The sequence below is a fragment of the Crotalus tigris genome, unplaced genomic scaffold (genome assembly GCF_016545835.1).
Source record: "Crotalus tigris isolate CLP2741 ecotype Arizona unplaced genomic scaffold, ASM1654583v1 scf7180000024437.13266115, whole genome shotgun sequence".
In the NCBI taxonomy this organism is placed as follows: domain Eukaryota; kingdom Metazoa; phylum Chordata; class Lepidosauria; order Squamata; family Viperidae; genus Crotalus; species Crotalus tigris.
The window spans coordinates 7,561,808-7,571,351 of record NW_024100606.1 but is presented as its reverse complement, the minus strand read 5'-3'; positions in this window follow the sequence as shown (position 1 = coordinate 7,571,351).

Below are 9,544 nucleotides of genomic sequence, written 5' to 3'. Positions count from 1 at the left end.
CCTCTGATTCTTAAGGCATATTCCATTTGTCTATATTGAAGCATAAGAATCTCATTTTCCATTTCTTTTTCTATACTTTCAAATTTTCCCTCCATCAATTCAACTTTTTCGACTACCTCTTCTACACGAGAGTTCAGCTTTTCAAGAACAGAGGCAACTCCTTTTAGAGCCAAAACTATCTCTTGCCTCAAAATCTTATTGTTTTCCTCCAAAATCTCTTTCATTTCTCCCCTAATTTGAGATATAACATTTCCCATCATATCTTGCAAATCCTTCACAATTATTGGCTGTACCAAGGAAGAGGGTGAAACTATTGGTTTAAGTTGTTGCGCTGATGATAACACTGAAGAAGAAACCACCTTAGGAGCTGTAGGAATTACTGGACGCTTTGGAGCCATCTTAAAAAAAAATCTTTACTCCTTCTTAAAAATTACAAAAATTAAGCAAAAGAAAAAGAGAGATTAACTCCAAAAAACATGCTATCTTTATATCTCTTTGCAGTGTTGGGTCCTTACTCCACCCCACCCTCCTAGCAAAATGGCAGCACCTAACTGAGCTTGGCTGATGCCCCCAAATCAAGCAGAGTCATCTAGATAGTACTTGAATAGAAAATCATTAAAAAAGCGATCACCGGACTGAGGACTCCCCCCAAGATGGTTACTGAACAGTGGGAATGTTTTCCTTTTCTGCTGACAATCTGATGATTTTGCTGCTAGAGATGGTTCTCCGAAAGTGCAGCTCCCTGGATTTGAATAGGAGCACATAGGAATAACCCAGATGACTTTTGGATGGCTGGGGATCCATATAGCAAGGGGAGTCTTGAAGACTCCAATTCCTTTGGGTGCAGTAGAAAAGCCAGGGCATGCATCTTCCTTTCAGCATTACATTTTCTAACCATACCTGGATATTAATTTTCATTTTTGAATTTATTGTTTTACTTTGCTTTTTGTCTTTAAAAGTTGACTGGTTGGTTGAATGCTGACCTATTTTAACCCCTTGCTGGATTTTATCTGTTTTTTCTCTTCCTTTTGATTTGTGTTGTTTTGAATAATTTTTGCTTTTCCATATAGAAACGCAAAGTGTCCTTGGATGGTGAAGGGCTTTTATTTGATTTACATCATATTAGACTTTCACCATAGGGTTTTTTTACTTTATTAACTTGCAAAATATTTGGAGCTTATTTTTAAAATTTTTCTTTTAATTTTGGATTGACATATCTGGAAAATATCTTTCCTATTTCTTTAATTTATTTCTTCACTTTGCTTTAATGTTTTTTGTTTCCTGGCTAACTTTTACAGACCAACAATGGATTGAATTGAAACAAACAGACTGGCTGAAAATGTTTGATTAAATGATAATGGCTGTTGAAAATATACAGAGGCATATTGTTCTGGAATTAGAGTCACAAAAGGAATGTGATTTGGAACTAGTTACTTTGTTGAAAAGAAATTGGGATTGTACAGTCTTAAAATTATGTGAGTTGATGGCATACATTTCTTAGAAGTTTAAGCCTGCAGTCTTTTACAACAGCAGAAATTACATTGAGTTGAGAACTAAATCAGCTTTTCCCTGAAGAATCAAAGGAGATGAGGGAATGGATTTATCACTTTTATCTGGAAAATAGACCAACTTTGGAGATTGAATTTATTATATTTTATCAGACAGCAATTGATAAGAAATGGCATTAAGAAACAAACATGAATATTTGATCCAGGACAAATTACTATTAATCCTTGGGATGATTTGGGATAGATAAAATGCTATGGAAAATTTTCTATGAGTTGTTCACAATAATAGTTTGCTAACATAGGGTTCTAAAAGTTTAATCTTGTCTTTATTATTATTGTACTTCCTGTTAACTATTTTGTCATCAATATAGTATATAGATGATAGGTTAGCAACTTGCAAATTGTTTAAAATCTTTTGGGCTTGTTTTCCAAGGGGTGAGAAATTAATTTTGTATTTTTTGTAGTAGGGGGAATAATATGTATATATGTGTTAGTTTTCTCTATCAATGCATTTTTTTTAATATCTTGCTTGTTTTGTGTTGGAAGTTAAATTCGCCCATGTCTTATTCCAAACTGGGAGACAAATGCAGGCAGAGGAAAAATTTGAGGCAAGTTGCAGTTGGAAAGGAGGTTTATTGGCCCAGTAACAGCAGTGATAGCAGCAAGTGTTTCTGGGGGTAGCTTGCAAACTGGAGTTGTGAGTTATTGAGCTTTTATATAGTTTGGACGTTTGTGATTTATATGTCATCATCTATATGAAAATGTGTTCTTTTTGGGTTTGTTTGTGTTTTAATTGCTGTTGTGAAATTTCTTTTGTGATGTGCGGGGTCATGACTGGCCAAGAGGTGAGGGGAGATGCAAATCTTTAGGTGTTTTGTTGCCTTGATTTAATCTTGTTGACCTAATCCATTTCAGTTCCTGATCTATTCTGCTGTCTATTTGGAGATCTCTTTAGCCCAGTCGGATTTTACAACATATACAGGTTGTTTTAGTGGAGGAAAGAGTGGGACTGCTTTCTGCCTTTGTTAAGGAGATTTTTCTCCTCTTCTCCTTTAGGGAAAATATTCTATTATGCTTCTTTTCTTATTCTGTGGATTATTTTATTCTGGGGGGAATCCTTCCTACATTTGAGTTTTTGGATTGTTTTCTTCTATTCTTTATTTTTTGGGAGTTTTGCATTTTAATCTTTTTTTGAATAAAATAAAATTTTCAATTTAAAAAAAATCACAGGATATACAGTATACTCCTGATTGTTCCAAACTACCATTTCTTGAATATTATGTTGTTATAATAGATTGTATTAAAAGACAAGGCACAGTTGTAAACTGATTATATGGCTATTTTAATCCTGTAATTTGAAATTATCCCTTATTATGTCTTCTCATGAGTTCCATATCTTGAGAATGTAGTTGCCAGAATTCCTATGGCCACATGGACTGAAAATTCTTGGGGTTTCAATCCTAACACATCAGAAAATCTTCAGGTTACAGTAAAATATGCAAATCATTTGAATGAGGCATTACATAAGCACATTTCAGAAAATGGGTGGGGCTAGACCTAAAATAGAATTTACTTTGCTTTAAAATTAAAATATTTTCAATGTAATTTTCAAATTAGCAATATTATTACATAGTACCTGGCTGCAATTTGGGATAATATTCAATATGTTAAAAAGCCACTATTTGTGCTTTTTGGCTGAAATGGCTGAGAAGGGGCAGCATTGTAATATATTTTAATGCCTTAAGTTAAAATCTGATGAATTCTTATTGAGGAGTTCCATTGGACTTTGGAATTTTTCAATAACATAATGCACAAAGTTATTTTATAAAAAATATCAATTTGGATATTGAACAATTTGAACAACCTGACCTAGAATGTTCCATCACTAGAGGTTTTGAAGTGAAGACTGGACAACCATTTGTCTGAATGGTACGAGGTTTTGTATTTGGGGTTGGACTAGAATTCCAAGATCCTTTCCAATTCTTGGATTTTATAAAAAGCAGTATAAGATAATAGTGGATTTCAGTTCACTTTTTGAACTAAGAGTTCACAAATTGCATATTAAAGGACAACATACTTGTACCAATATCTGATTCTAATTGACAATTAGGAGGTTTAAATATGCCAATAAGCAAAGAAAATAACTCGTCTTTTGGTTTATGCTACAACAGAATCAGAATGTATGATAGTATTTCTGATCAATTTTAGATAAATATCTATTTATATATCTCTATATTAAAAACTGTAAACTTGATTCATGAGGAAAGAAACATCCTGCTATGAATCATTAACATTGGAACTTAACTTTTCAATTTCACTTCCATATAATCACTGGAATAGGATTATAAGGATAAGAAAGCAGGTATCATTTTGTAGTCACTTTGTCAAGTAATCAAGATGCTTGCTCATACCAACTTCTAGATGCTTTGGATAAAAAAAAAACAGAACCAAAAGGTGTCCTCCAAGCAGACTTTAGCCATGAACTAGCAACTTCTAGATGTTTTGTTTTTTTTTTCAAAAAGGAAGATAAAAAGTGCCCTTCAAGTTTTCCTTGACAAAAATTTTAAAACAATTTGGTATGCAGCCGTGGTTTCTTCTGAGTTGTTTTTCAACTTCTTAGCTACCTTCTCATAGTTTCCCATCAAAGAATTTATGTCTGAACTTCTAAACTCTAACAAGATCAATCAAATATAATATAATTCCACTTGATCAGGCACAGCACCACAGATATATTAAGCTATAATTTTCACCTTCCATGAAATTATAGGGATATATATTTCTGTTTAGGGATATATTTATTCCTAAAATCGTTGTAAAACACACTAATATTTCCTGCATATTTTTGAGCGGGAGATAGAAATGTCTATAGGAACAATATGGATTATATTTGTTAAGTCTTTCGCGAAATGGCAATGACACGAGAAGCAGTTGTAGTTCTCAGGAACCTCTTTATTTCTGTTCAGCATACTAGTTACAAGACGCCGACAATGCCCAAATCTCCCTGCCCCTTTTATAGGCAATTCCCGGGCCAAACTGCAACATTTGGCATGCTCGCACCCACGCATGTGCACGAGTGCTGGCAACAGCCAGTCTGGTCCCGGGTAGCTTGCACCTGCCCGGGACCGTTGCAATGCCCCGAGCCTGCTTTCACAGGCTCAGGACATAATACCCCTCCCCCCCGGCTAAGACTATGATCATACAAATAATAATATATAACCCAATACGAGTGTGAAACCCATACTAGCTTTGTACCCGTTATTCCTTTTGCTTCTATTGTTCCCCAGTGTTCTATTTTCCTATGTGTACAAGAATACTCTCTGTTAACTCTGTTTTGCCAGTAGGGTTACAAAATCTTCTAAATACTTAGGAGATCTTTTAGCTCTCTGTGACCTCCTGACTTCTGGGTACCTTCTGAGTATCCCTTGACTGAGGGGTGATGTATGCCTGTTCCCCTTGCTAGGCCCTGGTGATCCCCAAGGACTGTGCTCCAATGCCTGGCCTGCTTGCTTGCCCACCGGGCTCGTCAGGCCAGGGCTTCTTTCTCTGTTTGACCTGGTTGTCCTGCCTGGCTGCAGGCTCTCTGGCCCTCTTAAGTGACTGTCACTGTTGGGCAACTCTGTAGAACCTCCCAGGTCTGTCCTAGACCTGTCAAGAGGTTGTCTTTCCCCGTGTTCCCGTTCTGTACCCGGGCTTGCTGGGGTTTCAGTACTATCCCAAAACTCAGTTGTCCCCTGGGTGATGCCAGAGGTGTTGTAGTCGGGATTCGGTTCCTTGACCACCTCCCTGTGTGCTTGCCCCCTTCTAGGGACAGGGGCAGTGTTGGGCCAACTAGACGGAATGTGTGCCAGCTCTCTTGGAGGGTGTGGGTTGTTTGGACGCTCCCAGGTACCCTCTCTGACTGGAGTACTGAGTGATTCGGGTGAGTAGTGATTATGCCCCCAGGGTGACTCCCTGGCTGGAGTAGGCACTGGTGCCTGAGTTCTAGTTGGGCTCCATGAATTCCTGTGTGGAGCACTCACGGAATCTCGGAATGAGCTATCTGTAGGTCCTTCGCTAATGATAGGCGGCAGCCCGACTCTTCCCTTTGCCCAAAGGGGTCCCCCTCCCCCCCTGGAAAAGAACCAGGAGTCTCAGTGGGAAGGTCCCATCTAGTGCAGAGCTGGTTGATATGTCATCGCAGGACACGACCGTCGTCCAGGGAAACCTCGTAGGACAAAGGACCTGTGACCCTGGACACAGTGGCAGGGACCCATGAATGACCAGGCCCGTAGTTACGAGTCCAAACTGGGGCACCCACAAGCAGTTGTCTAGGTGCCCTGGGATGTGTGATTGTGGAAGGTAGTCTGTCCGGGTGCAACCGGTCAAGCTTGGTAGTCAGTTTGCGCCCCCAACGAAGTTCAGCTGGGGTCCTCCCGGTAGAAGTGGAAGGTGTAGTGTGATAAGAAAGGAGGAAGTCAGCCAACCTGTGATGCCAGTCTCCATAGGTAATTTTCTTCAAAGCGTCCTTGGTGATGCGAACCATGCGTTCAGCCATACCATTGGTGGACAGGTGGAAAGGCGCAGAGGTGGCATGACAAATCATGTTGGCCTGTAAGAAAGCTTGGAATTCGGAAGAAGTGAATTGAGGGCCATTGTCAGATACGAGGACATCAGGAAGCCCGTGTGCAGCAAAAATCCCCTCAGTACTTGAATAGTCTTTGCAGTGGTGGTGGAAGAGACAGGTACAACCTCAAGCCATTTTGAATGGCTGTCAACCAGGACCAAGAAGAATTGACCCTGAAAGGGCCCAGCGTAGTCAATGTGCACCCTAGACCATGGAGACTGTGTTTCCTCCCATCTATGTACAGGAGCTTGGGGCATTTCAGGGCGTGAGCGCTGACAAAGGTAGCATGCATGCACCTTAGCCTCAATGTCTCTGTCTAACCCAGGCCACCACAAATGGCTGCACGCAAGCGCCTTCATACGTACAATGCCAGGATGACCCTCGTGGAGGGAGCCTAAGACCCTAGTCCTCATTGAGGCAGGAATGACAACTCTGCTCCCTCAAAGCAGACAACCCTGGAAAGTGGATAACTCGTTCCTTTTGGACCAGAAACTCTGAAACTCAGTGCCTGGACAGCTCTCTGGCCATCCAGATAAAACCCAAGATAGGACACGAGAAAGTGTGAGATCTGTGGCTGATTCAGCAGCCACATCTCTGGCATCTAAAGGGGACTCAGGCAAGGCCTGAATGGAGAGAATATTGATTGTTGGTGCAGGGTCAGCCTCTATTACTGGCAGGGGTAATCTACTGAGGCCATCAGCGTGGCCCATTTCTTTCCCAGGTTTGTGAAATAAGGAAAAATCATAGGCAGACAGAAAGATAGACCATCTCAGCATTCTGGGGGAGATGATTTGGGGAGTTTGTTTATGTGTGGTAAACAGCCCCAACAAAGGCTTATGGTCAGTGAAGACCGTGAAATGCCTGCCATATAGGAAATCATGGAACTTTTTGATTCCAGCAACAACAGCTAAAGCTTCCCTGTCAATTTGAGCATAATTTCGCTCTGCAGAAGACAAGGTTCTGGAGTAATATGCAACAGGAACCTGAGTTCCATCTGGTCTGAGGTGGCTTAGTACGGCTCCCACCCCATAAGGAGAAGCATCACAAGCGATGCACACAGGAAGGGATTCATTGAAATGTGCGAGCACACTGTTAGAAGTGAGTAAGGCCTTAACCTCATTGAAACTTGCTTCGTGTTTTTGTGACCACTGCCACACTGCCTGTTTGTCCACGAGCCTATGAAGAGGCTCGGCTACACTAGCCTTGTTTGGAAGGAAAGAGTTGTAAAAGTTCAGAAGGCCCAGAAAGGCCTGTAGTTCGGCCTTGGACTTTGGCCTAGGAGCATGCATAATAGCTTTCAATTTGGACTCAGCAGGGTGAATCCCGGTAGCATCAATTTTGAATCCCAGAAAATCTGTAGAAGGCACCCCAATTTTACATTTGTCCTTCTTAAGTTTGAGGCCCATTTTCCTGAACCTCAGCAGGATAGCCCTTAATCTCTCAGCTAAGTTGTGTGTAGAGTCTCCAGCAATTAAGACGTCATCAAAATAGGGGCAAACCCCTGGTATACCCCGTAGTGTGTTTTCCATTATGCTTTGGAAAATTCCAGGAGCCACATTTACTCCAAATTGTAACCTCTTTACCTTGAATGCCCCCCTGTGGGTCACAATGGTTTGAGCTACAGCAGCAACATCGTCAACAGGCAACTGTTTTTTTTTTATTAAAATTTTTTATAAATTTTTACAAAAAGACAAAAAAAACCCAATACAATACAATACAAAAACAAAGCAAAACAAAACAAAGCAAAACAAAACAAAACAACCCTTCCCCAACCCTCCCCAAAACCCCCACTCCCTCCCCCCCCGGAGCTTCCCAGAGCAGAATATAGGTTTAATTAAAAAAAGTTAAAAAAAATTATATGAAAAAAAAGAATATAACACTAAAATATATGTATATATATAAAAATAAAAGTTATAAAAAAGCTAGATGATATTTTTTTATAACAGGCAACTGTTGATACGCCTGAGCTAGGTCAAGCTTTGCAAAAACACGCCCCCCCTTGAGGGAGGCCAGAATATGACTGACCACGGGAACAGGATAGGCATGTTGCTGCAATGCCTTATTCAGAGTGCATTTGTAGTCTGCACAGATGAGAATGTCCCCATTTGCCTTAAGAGGCATGACAATGGGGGTCTCCCAAGGACTGGAATCGACAGGTTCTAAAACTCCTTGCTGAATCAATTTGTCTAATTCGGTGTCAATTTTACCTTTCAAGGCAAAAGGAACCCTTCTTGCTTTCATTCTAATAGGGTTGACAGTGGGGTCTAATTTCAGTGACACAGGGGGTCCTTTGTACGTGCCCAGCTGTGGGCTGAAAACATCTGAGCCCTGTGACGTGTATTCCCAAGGCCTCAAACCAATCGAGTCCTATGAGACTCGTTCGCTCACCCCCTACTACTATTACATCTAGTGGACCTTCAAAATCCTTATACTGTACGTTAAGGGTGGCCTCCCCCTTAACACACACTCTGGAGTTTTGAAAGTCTGTTAACACATTGTTGGAAGGCCTCAGCTTGGCCTGAAATCCACTGCCAGAACAAATCTTCCTAAACGTGTGCATGGAAATGATTGAAAGTGCAGACCCCGTATCCAGTTCCATAGCCAATGAAACCCCTTGTAGCTTCACTTTAAGTGACAGCTTTTTCTTAATGGGCTTGTGTGTGCCTGTCCTATAAATGCTTCTTCGCGAAGCACAGAAACCCACCCTGTTTTGGCTGGGGACCCTGGTACCTTTCAGGCGCAATTCTTCCCAAAGTTGTACCTTCTGATGGCCCAGTCACACAGTTGCAATGTGTCCGTTTTCCACATGCCCTACAGATAGCGGAACGGAATCTACAGTCAGTCCTCCTGTGGCGACCTCCACAACCGAGGCACTTGGGGAGAGCTGAAGAGCTTTCCTTCTGTTTCCCTTCTTTCGTGGGGTAGAGACGGTCTACTTCATCGTCAGGATCCTCCTCTGGGTTACTTTGGACTCCTTCCTGGTGCACGGACACAGCTTCTGGAGTGCTTCTGATCGGCCTCATGTTCTTGATGGCGCTGCCCGCTGCCTCTTCTGCAGTAACCTCTCTCAAGGCATCTTGGAATGATAAGTCTTCTTTAGCGAAAAGTCTCTGCTGCAATTCTCTATGCCTCAGTCCGCATACAAATCTGTCTCTCAGCCGTTCTTCTAGATCCTTGAACTCGCAGTGTTTAGTGGCTTTTCTCAGTGCAGCAATGTATTCTTTGGCTGATTCTCTGGGTCGCTGATCCCTCTGTTCGAAGGTGTGGCGCCAAGCGATGACGGACAACTTGGGCTGGAAGTGTTCCTTTAGTAGTTTTTTGAGATCTGTGTAGTTAACAGATTCTAGAGGTACAGGTGCTGCTATGTTTTCAGCGATTTCGAATGCGTCTTGACCGCAAACGCACAGCAGGGTGGCAGCTTTTAAACTATCTT